The sequence below is a fragment of the Callospermophilus lateralis genome, chromosome 7 (genome assembly GCF_048772815.1).
Source record: "Callospermophilus lateralis isolate mCalLat2 chromosome 7, mCalLat2.hap1, whole genome shotgun sequence".
Classification (NCBI taxonomy): domain Eukaryota; kingdom Metazoa; phylum Chordata; class Mammalia; order Rodentia; family Sciuridae; genus Callospermophilus; species Callospermophilus lateralis.
Window position 1 is genome coordinate 15,061,918 of NC_135311.1, and position 20,230 is coordinate 15,082,147.

Below are 20,230 nucleotides of genomic sequence, written 5' to 3' on the forward strand. Positions count from 1 at the left end.
TCTTTAGCATCCAGGTAGCATTACTCAGTAGTTAATTAACAGAACATTAAACCTCTACTGGATTTTGGAACAGGACCCTGGACAACCTCAAACTCAGCCGCTCTTATAGCTTCCATCTCCAGTTCTTTTAATCCTGGCCAAGACAGTGGCCTTCGATACTTTCTTCCGGTCATAAGCCAGGCCGAGGACAGCCATGCAATCAATGAAGAACGTGGTAAAGTTGATGTGCCAGAGGTACTCACTGGCAGAGTAGTCATAGGGGAAGGTGTGGTGGTAGTTGTGGAAACCCTCGCCCACAGCTCCCAGGGAAACCAGGATATTCTCCCGGGAGTTGATATTCTTGTCCTAGGGGCGGTATCCATAGAGGTGGGCAGCACTGTTCACCAGCCAGGTGGCATTAAGCACTATGGTATATCGCAGTAAAGAGGCGACTTACAAGCTGTGTGCAAAGGTTTCACCCCAACAAAACCAGGGCACCAGTGTGGGCAGGGTGAAGCACATCAACAGAACAGCGGACTTGTAGTACCTCCTCTGGAACATCACCAGCTTCTCAGCTTTTAGGTCAGACAGGTCCAGGGTCGCCCCCTTCTCTTTGACAGCTGGGTGTTTGCGCACCAGCAGCCAACCCACGTGAGAGAAGAAGCAGCCGCGGGAGAGTTGGGAGGGTCGGCATGTGTTTCTGAGAACTTGTGGTGGGCGCGGTGATCTCGGGCCCATTCATAAACATCATTCTGGAACGCCTTGGTGTTGGCAATGATCAGGAAGAGCCTCAGGGGCAGCCGCGCTTTGTAAGTTCGGTGGCTCCACAGGCGATGAGCTCCGGCTGTGATGCCCAGGCCACTGATTAAATAGTACACATAGGCCCAGATCCAAGTGTAGAACTTGCAGGTGGGAACCAGTATGACCCCAGACAGGGCTCCCAGGTGCAGCAGGCCCATGAGGATGATGTTTCTCCAGACATACTCAAGCTTGGGTGTGGGGCCCTCGGCATCCTGATAGCTGTGATCATACAAATCATCTTTCATTTCAGGGCGAATGTCTTCTGCTGAGTAAAGGGACATCTTCTCCAATTTCTGTTCTCCATCATGGAGACCCTCATTTGGAGGTGCTCTGATGGTGGTGGTGGTCACATAGGAGCTGGAGATCTCCTGCAGCATGTGGGCGGGCATCTGGCTCTCCGGTGCTGGGATCGCCCTCCCAGGGCTGAGGCTGCGGAGCAAATTTGGGGCAGCTGAGACAGAGGATGGACTTCGGCTCAGGGTCCGCTGGTGCCGGGCGTCGCACGTGGATGGCTGTGCAGGCCCGACCCCTGTGCGCTGATCGCTCTGGGCTCGGAATTTAAAGGGAAGAGTTAGCCTGGGGCGACCGTTTCCTCAAAACTCTTTGATCTGCTGCCAAAAGGGACCAAGTGAGCAGAGCTGCCTGGCCGAGACAGCCCCGAGTGGAAATAAGGGCGGGGGAGGGGACAGAAAGTCGAGTAGCTCAGCCACCGGATCGGCAATTTTTTTTTAAAGCCGCAGTATTGCCATATATCTACAGACCACTTCACATACTAGGTATTTATTTATTGGAGTTGAAAGCTGGAGTCCACACAAAATTCTGCATGCAAAGGCTGATGATTTTTTGATTGGGGATGTGGCTCATTGGTAGAGCACTTGCCTAGCAAGCATGAGAATTCAGGTTTCATTCATCCCCAGTCTCTCTCTCTCTCTCTCTCTCTCTCTCTCTCTCTCTCTCTCACACACACACACACACAAAATGTAACTTATTTATTTATATTTTGCAAGAACAGAAAGCAATAAAGTTATCCTTTGGTAAGTATTTACATATTATTAATCAAAAATGTACTCATCAATAAATTGAAACGATTCAGCCATAAAACATTAATAAGCAAACAAATATGGAAAGATGAGGAGGCATCTTAAACACACCTCGATTAGAAAAATAGCTAGGATAAAATGCCACATCTATGTTATTCTGAGTATATGACCCAGACAATAATGAGATTTATGATTGCCAGAGACTCAGGGCAACTAGGAAAGGGAAAAATTGGAGGTGTTTGGAGTACTGAATCTATTCTGTAACATACTATAATGGTGGCTATTCTAGATTAGGTTTTTTCCAATACTTAAACAACTGCATAGCTTGGCATCATTGTGAACAAATGTAATCACAGCAGATTGGGAAGCTGAGAAGAGACAGGAAGATCACATGTTCAAGGACAGACTCAGCAACTTAGAAAGGCCTTAAGCAACTTTGAGAAACCCTACCTCCAAATCAACCAGAAAAACCCCATTCATCATGAGTTCTTTATTGTCTTCCTCATTTTCTCTTCTGCTTTCTTCTAATCTCCCACCATTGCTACCTTCCTGGCTTTATTTCTAGGACAAGATATCCCACAACCCTCTCCATATTTTCTTCTCACAACCAAAGTATTTAGACATCAAAACTCATTGCTATTGGGATTCATTACTTGGAGCTGCTTCATCAGACAGATCTGAAAAATTCATATTTCCATGCACGAATAACATTAGTTGGTTTGCTTCAGTTATTTTATGTAAGATCATAGCTATTTGGGGTACATGAGAGCCTTTAGACTTGTTTGCTATGAATGCTGTGCACAGTAGCCCAGGTTCCTCTGACCTTAGAAAAGGAGAGCTAGAAATTGAGAAGGGTTTGATGTGTGTAGATGCTCCATTGTTTGGGGCATAAATATTCATGATTGTTATGTCTTATTGATGTATAATTCCCTTAAGCAGTATGTAATATCCTTCTTTGTCCCTTCTAATTAACTTTTTAAAAGTTTTTAGTTGTAGATAAACACAACACTTCTATGTGGTACTGAGGATCAAACCCAGTGCTCCACACATGTGAGGCAAGCATTCTACCACTGAGCCACAACTCTAACCCCTATTTCTAGTTTTTAGTTTGAATTAGTTTCTCACTTGATTGACTATTCTTTTAGTGTAGTTCCTACAAAACCAAAAATCAGGTTTTCAATTTTTTTTTCATTTCATCTTTATGGTATATTTTGTTTAGAATGTTCTGTAGTGCAGGCTTTCTAGTTTCAAATTCTTTGAACTTTTGTTTATCATGGAAAGTTTTCATTTTATCTTCAAATTTGAAGCTTAATTTTGCTGGATTTGGGTAAACCCTTCTCGATATCAAGAATCAAATAGACCACAATTTAATAATACTGGGTAAATTTAACATGCTTCTGTGACCACTGGATAGATGCTCCAAACAAAAACTAAAGCCAAAGAACTAAAAAATACAATTGACAATGTAGACTTAACAGACAGACTATTTTGTCCATCAATGACTGAATACACTTTCTTAGCAGTCAATGGAGCCTTCTGTAATATAGACCATGTTATGTAAGCTATCACATATGTTCACATACAATTGTAATATTACCTTAATATATTTTTAGCATCCATAGGATTATTTATATAGCTCTCTTTCCATTGATATTAATTTTTGGGTTCTTGCTTTTTTCTTGATTAGATTTGTTTATCAAATTTTAGCTGTATTATTTCTTATTTTATATATTTTAAAATAACTGACATGTGGGGGTGGGGTTTTATATATCTTATGATGATTGATTTCTGATGTAATAAATCACACAGAAAACTCAGTCCTCATGATTTCAATTTTTTTTAAGTAATGGGAATGCTTTTTATACTAATTATATTGGTTACATACACGTTGAAACTGATCAAATTGCATACTTCAAATTTGTGCATTTTATTTTACTTCAATTTTAATAAAGTTATGAGAAAAAAAGAAAAGGAGAGCCAGAAACACAAAAAGTTTTTATCTAGATGCTGCATGTTTACCATTTTTTGAGAATGGAAGAAGTATTATCCTTTCCTTTAGGAATGCCCTCTGAGCAAGACAGGCTTCATATACAACACCAAAATTACCAGTCTACTGAGAGATGAGCTAAAGCTCTCTGTCCATATAACCTCATCTTGAAAATCTCAGTTCCAAATCTGAGTGGAAGAGAAGCAGTGGAGACTCTAAGGAGGCATTGGAGGAATGCATTTTGACATCTGACTTTTACTGCTTCATAACCAAGAAACAGATATTTATTCCTAATGTACTACAGGACTTCTCTAAACTTCCATAGTACAACGATTCATGTGAATTTTGATTATATTATTTTTAATTTATATTATAATTATAATTTATAATATCACAAATGTTATTGTCTTAAATGAATGATTTTTCCAGAATAAAGATTCATAAGGTGTAATAATTTAAAAGGTCAGTATTTTCTAGCTTTACATTACTTTTTAGAACTAGAGATATTTAAAAATCACTTTTGGAAATTCCTAAGCTTGGAGACTCATCTGCTAAAACACATGAAATAAGAGACATTGCATTCTTTAAAATGGTTCTTGGTACACTATATCAGAATTACTTTATCTTGCTCTTTACTACATCTTAGATATTCAATGGAGGTGTATTTAAATTTTTAAAATATCCTAGTGATGCAGGGAGACAGAAAAATAGTATAATAAACTTAAGTTTGTAATAAAATAAAATATACTATTTTTTTCATGGTTTGGCATACTGATGATATTAGAATATACAACCCAAAATTCTGGTTACAGTTTAGGATTTCATATATCAGAAAACATTGTTTATTTATATCTAATATGGATCTGGAATGCCAATATTTTAGTTGATCTTGTAGCTTTAGTGTTTTTCCTTATGAAGACACAATCCTTGAGAAAGAACATAGAATTTGACAACAGAATTTTCCAATACTAGTGTTTGCTTTTATGTAAATACATTGAATTTTGTAATTTTAAAAATACCAAATATATGAATACAGAGTAAAACACTAGAATAAATTTAAATTTGTGATCAAATAAAAACATGCTACTTTTTATGACATGACAGAGTGCTATTATCACAAACAACCACAGGCTCATTTAAATGGATATTGCTAACTTCCCCCTCTATTATAAAACTTTTTTTCTTTGATACCTAAAATTTTTTAGAATTCTTTTCTTCTACCAGCTGTTTTATGAGCTTTAGAGTTATTCTTTACTAATGTATAATCATGTAAATATTTCATAAAATTCTGATAATTTTCAATAAGCAGAATTAACTGAACATAACTTTACTAGGTACATATATAAATCTACCACAGTGAAGAACATAATCAAATAAATTAACAAAAGTGGGGTCCCAGTTAGAATGAGATATATTCTATTCCATGCTTGTATAATTATACCAAAGTGCATCCTCCTGTCATGTATAAGGTACTCAAAAATAAAAAATGCTTATTTTAATTTTTAATAACTTTATTTATTTTTTTTAATATTGTGCCAAGGATTGAACCCAGAGGGTCACAAGTCTTAGGGAAGCATGCTATCACTGAATGATAACTCCAGCCCCTTGCTTATTTTAAATTTATAAATGCTTCTAGAACTAAAATTGATTTAGTATAATTTTAATGAATTTTCTGCAGTAAAGAAGAGCAATTTACAATAACCTAGAGAAACTGTATTTTCTTTTTCCATGAGAACTATTTTCTCTTCTATTTTTCATCCAAATATTAACTGATGGTGTTCTAAGTTAAATTTTTTTCAAAAAAAAAAATTTTCCAAGTGCAGTTTCAATCCAGTCACATTTACCTATTCATGATGGTACATAAACCAAAACCTTCAGGAATTTGTTTGATTTAGATTAAAAAGAAAATGGTAACTAGATCATAAGAGTGGAGATATTTTGCACACTGGTTTGCAACTATCTAAATACAGCCATCGGTAGGAGAATGAGTCTAAGTGTGAAAACATGGGCAGATTTTATAAAGAAGAAACAATACCTTGGGTGTTTCAGTGCCTCAATGAATACGATAAAAAAAGAGTCACATAAAGAATGTCATACAGGCCGCGGCCAGGCTCTGAGTAGCTGCGGCGGGGCGGCCCCGGGTGGGGACGGGGCGAGGGCCGGGCCGGGGCTACAAGGGGAGTAGGCGCCGCCCCCTGCCCACCCTCCGCCGCAGCCGGCCCGGCCCGCGCCGCTCCCTCGCAGCAGCCGCCCCCAGCTCCGCCGCCTCGGCCCGCGTGGACGCCCCGGGCGCCCCCCGACGACGGCACCGGCCCACTGGCAGGCGGGCTAGCTGGCGGCCGCGCCCGCCGGCACCGCGGGGGTTCAGTGGCCCAAGTAAATGGAGCTCGGCGATCGGCGCCGGAGATTCGCTAGCCCAGCGCCCTGCGCGGCCGCCCGCCGCCTCCCGCCAGCCGGTCCCGACCCGCCGAGCGACCACCGAGCCGCGCCTGAGCCAGCCGCGCGGCAGGAAACGATGAAGGGGGACACCAGACACCTCAGTGAAGGAGAGGGCGCCAGCTGAAGGGAGGACTCCATCATTCTCACCAACGGGGCCAGCAGTGACCAGTCCTCAGACTCCAAGGACGCCCCTTCGCCCCCATCCTGGAGGCTGTTCGCTCACCAGAGATCAGAGGCCGCAGATCCAGCTCCCGCCTGTCCAAGACGGAGGTCTCCAGCCTCATCAGCTCCACTCGGGATCTGACAGGGGAAGCAGATGGTGAAGGAGAAGATGGGGACAGCTCTGAGGCTCCTGTGATGCCAAGACTCTTCCGGGAAACCAGGACCCGCTCTGCAAGCCCAGCAGTCCGGACCCGAAATAGCAACGACAGTGCCTCCAGTCGGGAGAGGTACAAGTCCTTCCCACATCCCACCCAGGGCCGCCAGGGCCGCAGTCACGTGGACGAGTCTCCCGTGGAGTTCCCGACTACCAGGTCCCTAAGGCAGCGGTCAGCAGCCTCGCCAGGTACGCCGTGGCCATCCCCGTCCACTCCTTACCTCACCATCGACCTCACGGAGGACGATGTGACACCACAGAGCAGCAGTACCCCCTGTGCCAGCCTAGCTGAGAGCCAGCAGGAGACCTCCCAGGTGTGCGAAGAATCCATGGCCGTTGGAACCGTGAAGCACGAGGGCAACGTCAAATATGTGAATGACGTCAGGAACATCACCAAGAAAAATATGGAAGAGCAGGGTCCATTTGATTTGGTGATCGGTGGAAGCCCATGCAATGACCTATCAAATGTGAATCCTGCCCGGAAAGGCCTGTATGAGGGCACTGGCCGACTCTTCTTCGAATTCTACCACCTGCTCAATTACTCACGCCCCAAAGAAGGGGATGACCGGCCTTTCTTCTGGATGTTTGAGAATGTTGTAGCCATGAAGGTCGACGACAAGAGGGACATCTCAGGGTTCCTGGAGTGCAACCCAGTGATGATTGATGCTATCAAAGTTTCTGCTGCTCACAGGGCTAGATACTTCTGGGGAAACCTACCTGGGATGAACAGGCCTGTGATAGCATCAAAGAATGATAAGCTCGAGCTGCAGGACTGCTTGGAATTCAGTAGGACTGCAAAGTTAAAGTGCAGACAATAACCACCAAGTCCAACTCCATCAAACAGGGGAAAAACCAACGTTTCCCTGTTGTCATGAATGGCAAAGAAGATGTTTTGTGGTGCACTTAAGTGGAGAGGGTATGTCACATTCCTCATTGAACTATCTGTTATCTGCAGGAGAAAATCAGTCACAAAATAATGTCCATAAGAGAAACCCACATTACCTTGAAGAAGGGAATTTCTGTGACTCTCTCCACATACCAGATTCTGAAAACCAGGGAGATACAGATATTTGTTTATACCTCTAAAATCTGCAAGAATTATGGTTAAGAATCCAATGAGAAAAATTTAAAGCATTCCCTCTAAAATTCAAAAAAAGTAAAAGGATGCCCTTTTATGCCACTTCTATTCAACATCCTCCTTGAAACTCTATCCAAAACTATTAGAAGAAAGAATTAAAGATAAATGAATAGAAAAAGAGGAACTCAAACTATCACTATTTGCTAATGATATGCTTCTATATTTAGAATATCCAAAAAAATTTCACCTGAAAAACTTTCTTGACTAATAAATAAATTCAGCAAAATAGCACAATATAAAATAAACACCCATAAACCAAATGCATTTCTATACTTAAGCAATGAATCCACTGTAAAAAAAAAAAATAGGCAAACCACTTCATTAACAATGACCTCAAAAAAGAAAAAGAAAGAATAATATAAAATACTTGGGAATCAATCTTAAAAAAGAGGTAAAATACCTCTACAATGAAAACTACAGAACAATAAAGATAGAAATTGAAGATCTTAGAAGATGTAAACATGTTCCATGCTCTTGGATAGGCAGAAGATCTTGGTCAAAATGGCAAATCTAACAAAATAGTTATACAGATTCAATGCAATTCCTTTTAAACTCCCAAGACATTCCTCATAAAACTAGAAAAATCAATCATGAAATTCATTTGAAAAATAGAAGAGCCACAATAGTTAAAGCAATTCTCAACAAAATGAGTGAATCAGTAGGCATCACAATACTAGACCTTAAACTATACTACAGAAAAATAGTTTATAAAAAAAAGTACCCAAAGACATGTAGACCAATCCATACTAGTTAAAGGTGCCAACAACATAAATTGGAGAAAAGACAACCTGTTCAATAATTGGTGCTGGGAAAACTGGAAATCCATATGTAAAAAGATGAAATTAAACCTCTGTCTCTCACTGTGCTCAAAAATAAACTCAAAGTAGATCAAAGACTTAGACAAGAGAACAGAGACCCTGTGCCTAACAGAAAAAAAAAAAAAAAAGAAGGTCCACATTCTCATCATATTAGCTTAAGAACTGATTCTTGAAGAAGACTCCTAAAACACAAACAGTATAATTAGGAATCAATAAATGGGATGGATTCAAACTAAGAAGCTTATTCTCCACAAAGAAAACAATCTATAACATGAAGAGAGAGCCTACAGAATGGGAAAATAAATCTTTACAACACACACATCAAATAGAGCAGTAATATCCAAGATATATAAAGAACACAACAAACTTTAATGCCAAAAAGAGACATAACCCATCAGTAAATGGACTAGGAAACTGAATAAGACACTTCACAGAAGAAGAAATACAATTGATCAACAAACATAAAAAAGACCATCATCTTTAGCAATTACATAAATGCAAATCAAAGCTATTTCAATATTTAATTTCACTGCAGTTATAATGGCAATTATCAAGAAAACAAGCAATAGTAGTGTTCATGTGGATGTGAGAGAAAAGATACACTCATACATTGCTGGTGGCCACATCAATGTAGAGTAGGTCAACTCACAGTAACTAAACTATGGAACCAACATAGGTACCTTCAACAGATTATTAAATAAATAAGATGTGATATCTTTGCCACCCTGTAGTTCTTTTTAGTGGTTTTCAGAATAAGAGGTTCTGCCTTTCTTTTTAAAATAATCTCTTCCAGAAATCCATGTCATTACATTTCCCTGATTTTCTATCTCCTTAACTGGATGCCCTCATTCTCTGTCTCCTTCATAGACTTTTCTTCTCCATTGCTAAATATAGGTTTCTCTGAGCTCCAGCTAAGAGAAGAGCTCGCTCTACTTGTATATCTTCACCCACACTCAGGGTCATGCTCAGTCTCATGGCAGTATTTTCTGAATTCCCCTCCCTCCCAAATATACATTTTTTTCCCAGTCCTCTCCTGTCACCTTCAGACATGTTCATGTGGATATCTAGGAGAAATCACAAACATCAACACAAAAGCCATCCTCAAGACTAGCACTCTTTTCCCTGACTCATGTGGTCTTTCTGCCCCATACAGGATTGGGTATCAGCAACTACCCTAGAGTGCTCAAGTCAAAAATTCAGCAATTGTCCTTGGTCTTTTCACCATTACACTCACCCCAATCCATCCCCAAACCCTGCTTATCTTAAAGACAATATTATAAACATATATATGTGAGAGAGAGACAGAGAGATACATATATTCAAAATTATAAATATATAAGTATACAATTATATGTATATTAAATATCTAAAATATATAATTATAAATAAATAAATCAGGTTAAGATAATTTATTCCTATTACCAAGTCATGCCATCATGTTATATCATACATATTCTATTGATAATCATATCCATAGGGACAAGTTCTGCTAAATGGCCACAAATTCTTCTCATTTGGCGGCCCCCGCCACTGCGCCCGCGCCTCCCGGGCTCAACCGCCACCGCGCCCGCCCCTGCTTGGGCGCGCGGACCTTCCCATTGAGGGCTTGGGCGCGCGGGGACAGCCACGCTGGGGGCCCGGGCGCGCGGGGACACTCTGTGTCCCGAGGCCGGGCGCGCGAGGAGCTTGTTCCCAAATGGGTCGGGGACTTCCCCACATTGTCCAGGGAACGCGCGGGGACACCCCACACCGAGGGCTCCGTGCGCGGGAAGGACGCTCTCGGGTGGGTTGGGGACCTCCCAGGACCTGGGAGCGCAGGGACCCGTCCCTGGGCGGCCTGCCTTCCCCCTCTTGGCTCGCAGTCCTAAGGGCCCGGGTCCAGCGGAGCGAATGGCAGCTGCGTGCGGGGCACTCAAGTCCCTGGCGCCGCGCCGCCCCTCCGGAACCGACGAGCGCGGCGCCGAGCCGAGGGGGCGCTGCGCGCGGACTGGCCGCACCGGAAGTGACGCGGTGACAGTCCGCGGCCGCTGCCATGGCTCACATCAGGATCAACCAGTACCTGCAGCAGGTGTATGAAGCGATTGACACCAGGGATGGAGCATCCTGTGCAGAGCTGGTATCTTTCAAGCACCCTCATGTTGCAAACCCACGGCTGCAGATGGCTTCTCCAGAAGAGAAATGTCAACAAGTTTTGGAACCCTCGTATGATGAAATGTTTGCAGCTCATTTGAGGTGCACCTATGCTGTGGGGAACCATGACTTCATAGAGGCATATAAATGCCAGACGGTGATAATCCAGTCATTTCTGCGGGCATTTCAGGCCCACAAAGAAGAAAACTGGGCTCTACCAGTCATGTATGCGGTAGCCCTGGACCTCCGTGTGTTCGCCAACAACGCAGATCAGCAGTTGGTGAAGAAAGGAAAGAGCAAAGTTGGGGATATGTTGGGAAAAGCTGCTGAGCTACTGATGAGCTGCTTTCGAGTCTGTGCCAGTGACACTCGTGCTGGCATAGAGGACTCTAAGAAGTGGGGGATGCTGTTCCTGGTGAACCAGTGTTTAAGATCTACTTTAAGATCAACAAACTCCATTTGTGTAAACCCCTGATTAGAGCCATCGACAGCTCCAACCTGAGAGACGATTACAGCACTGCCCAGAGGGTGACGTACAAGTACTACGTTGGACGCAAGGCCATGTTCGACAGTGACTTTAAGCAAGCTGAGGAGTACCTGTCGTTCGCCTTTGAACACTGCCATCGCTCCAGCCAGAAGAACAAGAGGATGATCCTCATCTACCTGCTCCCTGTGAAGATGCTGTTGGGCCACATACCGATGGTGGAGCTCTTGAGGAAGTACCACCTCATGCAGTTTGCCGACGTGACCCGAGCTGTGAGCGAGGGCAACCTGCTTCTGCTGAACGAGGCGCTGGCGAGGCACGAGACCTTCTTCATCCGCTGTGGCATCTTTCTCATCCTCGAGAAGCTGAAGATCATCACCTACCGGAACCTCTTCAAGAAAGTGTATCTGCTGCTCAGAACACACCAGCTGTCTCTGGAGGCCTTCCTGGTCGCCCTGAAATTCATGCACGTGGAGGACGTGGACATATACGAGGTGCAGTGCATCCTGGCCAACCTGATATACATGGGTCACATTAAAGGCTACATATCCCATCAGCATCAGAAGCTAGTTGTCAGCAAGCAAAACCCATTCCCTCCGCTGTCGACCGTGTGCTGAGGCTTGCAGGACCCTCTGGGCAGAGAGTGGCTCTCATCTGCAGCTGTCTTGGGCTGCAGTCAGCTCTGGGCTGCACCGTTCTCTGCAGCTGGAACCTTCTGGGTGCCTTCCCAGGGTGCTAAGACCAGTTTGCCCACACCCTGAGCATCCTGAACCCCTTGGCGCTCTGTGAGCGGCGGCAGTGTTGGGGCTCCTGAGGGAGGCCTGGGGCCCGCAGCTCTCTCTGCTTCCCCAGTGTTGTCACAGAGGCCATCTTTGTGACTTTTTGTAGCTCTTTCTATAAAAAAAGGATATTTTGAGTTGTTATCTTCTAAGATATATCTATTTTTATTAAATCTGAATTTTCATGTGATTGAAAAAAAATTCTTCTCATTTCAAGGACTCAAAAGCTGCTTTTGCCAAAAAACACTGATTATTTACTTAGGTCTACAGATGCCCAATGGACAACTACAAGTGAGATAACACTTGGCATTTCTGAGATATATTTATTCTATTTATTGGCTCATAACAATCACAGCATAGAGAAGAGAAAGAAATACCTGCAGTATTAGTAAGGATTCTTGAAACATCCCAGGCACAACAGGTGTAGGAAGAGGCCATGACTGAATTGAAACCCTTACTCCACTTCTGACTAAAATTTAAAAAAAATACACACACACACACACACACACACACACACACACTGGGTAGTGAAAGTAATACTCTTTTTCTTACCTGGATGATTAATTTCATAATGCAATTAATGAAGATTTGTAAGAAAAAAATTAAAAAGCTGCTTGTAGAACAAGTACTGAAGGGCTTTCTAAAACAGATGTGTAAATATTCATAATCAGTCTCATTTCATCTCTTTAAACAACAACAACAAAAAAACCTACCACCACAATGTTCTACCATCTGTTTGATGGTACACTAAGCTAAAGACTTAGCAGTATTTTTACTTCAGTAGATCATTAGAAATGAAGCACTCTTTGGAGTTAATCTGCAAATTAAAAAAAAAAAAAACTCATGAAACTAAATGATATTTCATTTTATACCCTTTCACACTTCTTGAATGAACATTATCTTATAAATGAAGCTACATCACAAAATTTATACATATTTATTTGCTATCAAGTTAAAATGATTATTTCTCCAAATTATGCTGTAATCGATAATAATTAAGAAGGAGCTTACTTTAATCTACCTCCCCATCCCTAGTACAAATTTCTCTCTAGCACTTCTGACACCTTCATCTGTCATACTGTGTTCAATTCTGCAAACTTCTGAAACATCTATATACAACTCTGAGTGGTATCTTCCAGAATGGTTCTATAAAACTCCTCACTAACATTTGCTCAGCCTAACAATTTCTTAAGACAATGAGATATTGATTCTTTATTTTTTTGTTTCACCCAAACTTGAAAATCATCTGTTATAATTAAAATTAATATAAATTGAATATCTAAATTACTTTTCACAAAACAAATAAAAGGCGATAGCAGTTATCACATTTTCTAAGGTCATTAGTAATTTTAGAATTTTTAAATATGACTTTTACATGTATTTCAGGTTTGTATTCCTGTTTCAATAACAAAAGCAGAAATACATGCTAAATAAGCTTAAAAATAGTCTACATTAAAACAGTGTTTTTGTAGGCCTAGGTGGACAAGTGAAAAAACTGGGCTTAAAGAGGAGATTCCATGAGTTTAAAGTTAGGGGAGGAAAAAGTTTATGCCACAATTACTTTCGTAATTTCAATTAAAATCTATTTAGTAATTGTCTTAGAAATATCTCTTTTGAACAACAAAACAAAACAAAAAGCTTCTTCTTACACTTACAAAAAAATTCTTCATTAATCTTTACATAAGTGCAGCCACTTGGCAGCATAAATATATTTTACCCCAAGCTTATATCATTTCATGATTCTTTTGGAAATTGTCATCCTTTACACGTTTATATTCAGAATATTGTCTTTAGATTAAATATAACTAGTTTTAAAATATATACTAAATATTCTTGTTAACCACATAAATCTCCAAATGAAGAAAACCTGTCTAGCATTACACAAATATCTTGAATGTGAGATAGGCAAGAACACCTTGAAATAATGCTTAACTAATCACAAAGTGACAATTCTGTAATAGATTGCTGCTATTAGACAAAAGTAAATAAAACTGTCATGATAAGATAAAAGAATAAAGCGAAATAAGCAGTAATTACTGTTTTGTCATTAGAGAAAGTAATATCCAACACAGCTCAATAAAAAAGGAGGGAAAGCCCATAGCTTTACAAAGTAGAGACCTGGTCAAATCAGTACTAGAAGCTAGACACAATTCAGGGATAAGAGTGACACATAAACATCTATCAAAGAATGGAACAATGGGCTGCAAAGAGAAGACAAGTGTTTTTAGGTTCAGGGTATGCCACATACTGAAGAATAATATCACATGGGCACTGGCTGAAAAATAACCAAGCTATTCTCAAAACAGCTCTTTATTAAAGACTGAGTTAGTACTTAAGTGAAGATATTCTTTTCAAGTCATTGGTAGTCTTAATTAGGTCACTTAATATGCAAATGGTTCCAGCAAGTATAATCAATTGTGTCTGAAACTTTAATGTTTAGAGCAACTTAAATTCTAAGGACACAGAGAAGCCCAGGAAAATGTCATGCAAACATGGAGACAGAAGATGACAATCTACATGTCAAAGAGTGCACCTCAAAGGAATTCATTCCAGAAATTACCTTGATATACAAATTTTAGAATTAGGACAACTAAATTTCTGTGTAATCTCATCTGTGCATTGTCTTACAACAGCCCTGTGAAACTAATGCAGCCCATTTGGACACACATACACTGTCCCTGCCCCCTGGCTGAATGAATATACAATTGGATCACATCACCTTTCAACAGCATTGAAAGGCTGACCTGCTGCAAGAAAAGACATGTCTTACTATAATATTCTTAAGGTATGCAAAAACACAGCTCCTGACCTGATGGGGATATAGAGATTTATGGTATGGCACAGTAATACAAAATATATACTATTTCACCTCCTTCATTAGTGTAACTCTCACTTCTCTTTGTGTCAAAACTTTCCTGGTGAGGATGTTTGTATATAAGTTTTGTAAAAGGACTAGGAGGCCAATGGAGTTGACTGGTACATAGGCTACCTGGGGCATGTGGCTAAAACAAAAACAGTGGTAAAGTTCTAAAAGTTTAGAGAAGTCCCCATCTTGGGTATTTGTTCTGGCATATTCTGGCCATCTCTGGGTTTTTCCTGTGGAGACAATTCTCCAGAAGGCTCAGCTAACCTCAGACCACAGAAGTCATTGTGGGTTTTGTGGTGTACTTGCTCTTTCCACAGGAGACAGAATTAAAATGTAGCTTTTTGATGGTCTACAGGAAGCTCTGCAAAGACTTCGTCTTACATGTAGGACAACAATTAACATAACCATCATGGCTGTTTCCACAGGAGTCACTCCCACTGAAAATTTTTAATACACAGATTAGAAATAGACGAATATATGCATAGGCCTCCATACATTGGATTACAGAATAAGGTCTTTGGATAATTATTTCAGTAGAAAAACTAGAATCCAATATTTAAATATCCACCCTACCACACATGTCCTGATAACCTAATTCTGTCATTTCAGGTGCCCACAATTACTACCCTCCCCCCCCCACACACACACACAGAAAGGGAAGGTCAAAAGACTTTCCACCTGTGATCCAAGATAAGGACTTGCCTGGATTGCTCTTCTCTGGACTGCTCTCTTTTACCTGTAAATACCTCCTGATAAATAGTCATATTTGTGGGCTGCCTTGAAATTCCCTGCTCCCTTGGATCCCTTCACCTGCATATCAATGCAGCAGGTGTGCAGTCCCTTCTGCTCCTCTTTGCATCAGTGTGAAGGCTGAGACAACATGTAAATATTCTCAGGACAGTTTTGTGCCTAGAACCCTGGAAGTTTGCATACATCATAAAAACATATTTTTTTATTTTGGGCATCTCCATTTAAATGAGCTGAATAATGCACCCTCTCTGGAATGTGTGTGCCTGGTTTTCAGAGTTCTAAGTTTGGTTCTAATGCTGAGAAATTGAGGTTGATCCTTCAAAGTTTCATTACCTTGGCCACTTCCTATAATAAGACCACCACAAAACATTCTTTAGAGTGCTGAATTTTTATCTTTTTATCTGTATAAAAATACACAAATGGATGTGGTCTTTTATTCTCTTGGGAAGTTGTCAATACATCTTGTAAAAGGACTATAAGGCCAGTAGAGTTGACTGGAACATGGGCTACCTGGGGCAGGGAGCTAAAACAAAAACAGTAGCAACAGAAAAGAAATATTAAGTCCCCAATAAACGCTGACAATGACGTGTGCACACTTTGGTGAAGGCTTCCGGCAGGTGTGGCAGGTGCCCTAGAGTAGACTTGGACCTGGATGGCAACATTAGAGCTTGATTTTTTTCTGAGTTTAATCTGGAGGCAGAATAAGAAGATCAGAACAGAAGAGACATCATAGAGCACAGACATTGTACAACCCAACTGTCCCTGGGCTCCCTTGCTCTCTGGTGAGGCATTTTTTGAGAGAAATACCTGTGGTGGCCACATGATGGCAGTTTGCAAAGACCAAAGCAAACCTGGGCATTCTGTCTGGCTCCCACCACTCACCTGGATCTTGGGACCTGGGCACTCACCTGCTTTTCTACAAAAGTCAAAAATACTCTGCCCAGAGGTGCATCCATAATTGCAGCTGGATACTCTGAACTTTACAAAAAAAAAAAAAATCAAAACAAAACAAACAAACAACAACAACAATTAAAAACAGCATTACTAACTGCTCACCTCTGGCAGCTTGTTTTGATGCAAATAGAGCAGATCTGATTCAAAACAGAGTTCTGTATCTTGCTCCCCAAATATCAGGGGTTCAAAAAAATCACATATTACAGACAAGACTTATTGTTAAGAGAGGGTCAAGGATCTCTCTTTTCAAGGAAAAAAAGAATATTTGGCTTTCATTGTGAATTCAGGAAAACTAATCCCAGATTTTTTAAATTTTATGAATAACTCCATACACATACCAATAAATAAATACATAACCAGGCACCCTGCTCCTCTCTGCCCTAGTTAAATGTGGGCTGCCTTGAAATTCCCTGCTCCCTTGGATCCCTTCACCTGCATATCAATGCAGCAGGTGTGCAGTCCCTTCTGCTCCTCTTTGCAGCATCCTGATCTTCTACCTAATTATTTTCAGGCCTGAACACCTTTGGCAGACTCCACTTGGGGAGAGATTCAGAAAATTCTGGAATAAACCTAAAGACATTTCATCATCATGCTATGACACTATCAATTTCTTTCTATGTTCCTATTCACTATTTTTTAATTTGTTTTATTTTAGTTGTTCTTAATTAAATATGACATAGAATTTATTTTGGTAAAATTATATAAGCATAGGAATTCTTATTTATGATTCATAATTATTTGGGGCTGGGTCTATAGCTCATCAGTAAAGTGTTTGCCTCATACATGTGAAGAACTGCATTCAATCCTCAGTACCACAAAAAATAAACAAAATAAATAAAGATATTGTGTTCATTTAAAAAAAATAATTCATAATTATTCTAATTATACTATGTTTAAGTATAGAAATGCATTTGGTTTATGGGTGTTTATTTTATATTGTGCTATTTTGCTAAATTTATTTATCAATCAAGAAAGTTTTCAGGTGAAATTTTTTGGATATCCTAAATATAGAAGCATGTCATTAGCAAACAGTGATAGTTTCAGTTCCTCTTTTTCTATTCATTTATCTTTAATTCTTTCTTCTAATAGTTTTGGATAGAGTTTCAAGGATGTTGAATAGAAGTGGCATAAAAGGGCATCCTTTTACTTTTTTTGAATTTTAGAGGGAATGCTTTAAATTTTTCTCATTGGATTCTTAACCATAATTCTTGCAGATTTTAGAGTTATAAACAAATATCTTTATCTCCCTGGTTTTCAGAATCTGGTATGTGGAGAGAGTCACAGAAATTCCCTTCTTCAAGGTAATGTGGGTTTCTCTTATGGACAGTATTTCGTGACTGATTTTCTCCTGCAGATAACAGATAGTTCAATGAGGAATGTGACATACCCTCTCCACTTAAGTCAGGCAGGGATTCAGGTTAATTTCTTTGTGAAAAGGAAAGTGTGTGAGGGTCAGCACAGTGGGCCCACTGTATAGAATTATTCCCTGAACCTCAGGGTCCCACCACTCACATCTGTCCTCTATTATTTAGTAAGAAGTAGTTTAGCGCAAGTCATAGTATGATTGATCCTTGGTCCAAAAGACTGGGCCCCATAAAAATATGTTTCACCAGAGAACTGGATAGAAATATGGTTTTTCAGGCTTCATCCCAGCCTTACTATATGAGACTCAGAGTGGCTCACAAATCTTAATATTCATAATCCATTTAGTTGTGTGCTTGGGGCTGAGAATCTATGCCCTGATTTTGTCTCTCCTCCAATAACAAGGTTTTTTTGTTTGTTTTTTTACTACTTTATAAAAAAATATTATAGTCTCAATAAGTTACACCTCACTAACCTGCATCTAAAATTGTCTAGTTCCAGCCCTGGTGTACAGACCCTGAGATCCAAGGGGCTGGGTGTATGGAACCCAACTGCTCAGATCTTCAGGGAATCCTGTTGCAATATCCCCATTTAGACCCTCAACAATACCACCCACAGCTAATTGTCAAATCCCTGTAAATGTTTTGGTCTTTACTTCTCTTCCAGAGAAGAAAGCAATACCCAATCTGTTGTTTAGGAAGATTAAAGGGGGCTGAAGTTTTGGCTCAGTGGAAAAGTGTTCTCCTATCATGCATGAGGCACTGGGTTTGATCCTCAGCACCATATAGAAATAAAATTAAAGTTTTATGTCCACCTAAAACTAAAAACATAATTTTAAAGGTTAAAAAAAATCTCTAAAGGCCATATAACTGCACTGTAACCATGATTGTGTGGACAATGGTTTTCTTAAATGAATATTCTGGATCACAATGTGCAGATCCCCACGGTTGCCCAATAAAACCACTAGATAGTGGTGGGTGCTTTGCAGGTGGATCTGACTTCTCTTTGTTGCTCCCATCAGAGTCTCTGAAGTGTTCCTCACTGAGGGAGATTTTACTGCAGATAGCAGGAAGTGATATTAAGCCAGAGTCTTTGACTACAGGGAACAATGGCTATAGGATTTTAATCGAATTTTTTATTTTTTTCAGAATGTTACAGGTCCTCCTCCCCATACACGAGAGGCTGACAATTTCTCTACAGCCTAAAGTCCTGGTGGTGGCAGAGCTATGGTCACAGGCCCTAATAATACCAATCTGGAGGAGGAAAGTGGAGACAGGATATTTTCTTCTCATGAAAAGTATACTATGGTTTTATGAACACCCAAAACATATGGCCTGCCTTCTTTGATGCTTTAAAGTATTGATTGAGAAGGTAAATGAGAAGGTGGAAAGATAACTCAAATTTGAATCTTGGGTCCAAGTCTAGCTCTACTCCAGACTATTGTGGCCTTTATCTGCTCCTGTGCCTCTTCTGCAACCCACATTTTCATCCATGGCAGAAGAGGCTGTATGCAACAGGAACAGTGCTTGCACAATTCCCACATCCCAGGAGCAGTGCTCCTCCTTCCCTCCCACTTCTGGCAGCCCTTTGTGTTTCCCAGCACTAAGATGGGAGGGCTTAACAGAAAGCAGAGGCTTGGGTGCCTCCCCATGACTAAAACCCAGGGGTACAGGTTACAGATGCAGTTGCCCTGGCCCCTTTGAGAAGCTTTATATGTTTGACATTGTAGTAAGAGTGCCTTGGGTTTGTTTTAATCAGGTATGGGAGACTCACATGAACACAGGGACTGTCACAGAGATCTACAGTTTTCCATAAGCAGAAGTGCAGAGCCATTTGGGAAGCTTCAGGATTGGTCAGGAGATGAGCATGTGGAAGGTGATGGAGAACGTGGGAAAGAGAATTTCTTGTATTTGTGCAGGACGATGAGACAGCATAAGTGAATTTAGGGTTAGTATGTTATAATTTTAGTTATCTTTAGGGAGCATGGACCATCCCTGGTATTCTGGTACCCAACATGCTGTGATTAGATCAAACAAAGACTGGCCTTGGATGGTAGGAGCACAATAGGAAGGAAAGTGGTGGTATGGAAATTATATTGTTTAATTTGCACATGGTGAACAACTTGGGGATTTGGCTAACTATCGCTAAGAATTAGCTCTCTCCAAAAGGTCATGACTGGGTGCAGTGGCCAGTGCCTAGGTGCAGTGGTACATGCCTGTAAACCAAGTGACTCAGAGGACTAAAACTGGTTTATTGCAAGCTCACGGCCAGCCTGAGCATTTTAGAGAGACCTTGTCTCACAGTAAAATTTTAAAAACACATATAGG

At 40.7% G+C, this 20,230-nt stretch overlaps 3 pseudogenes; 2 read left to right on the forward strand and 1 right to left on the reverse strand.

Moving 5' to 3' along the window:
• Positions 1-1,253, reverse strand: LOC143403739 (acyl-CoA desaturase 1 pseudogene; annotated as a pseudogene).
• Positions 1,254-6,322: 5,069 nt separating this feature from the next.
• On the forward strand, positions 6,323-7,559 carry LOC143404040 (DNA (cytosine-5)-methyltransferase 3B pseudogene; annotated as a pseudogene).
• A 3,051-nt stretch (positions 7,560-10,610) lies between these two features.
• On the forward strand, positions 10,611-11,979 carry LOC143403662 (PCI domain-containing protein 2 pseudogene; annotated as a pseudogene).
• The last annotated feature ends 8,251 nt before the right edge of the window (positions 11,980-20,230 follow it).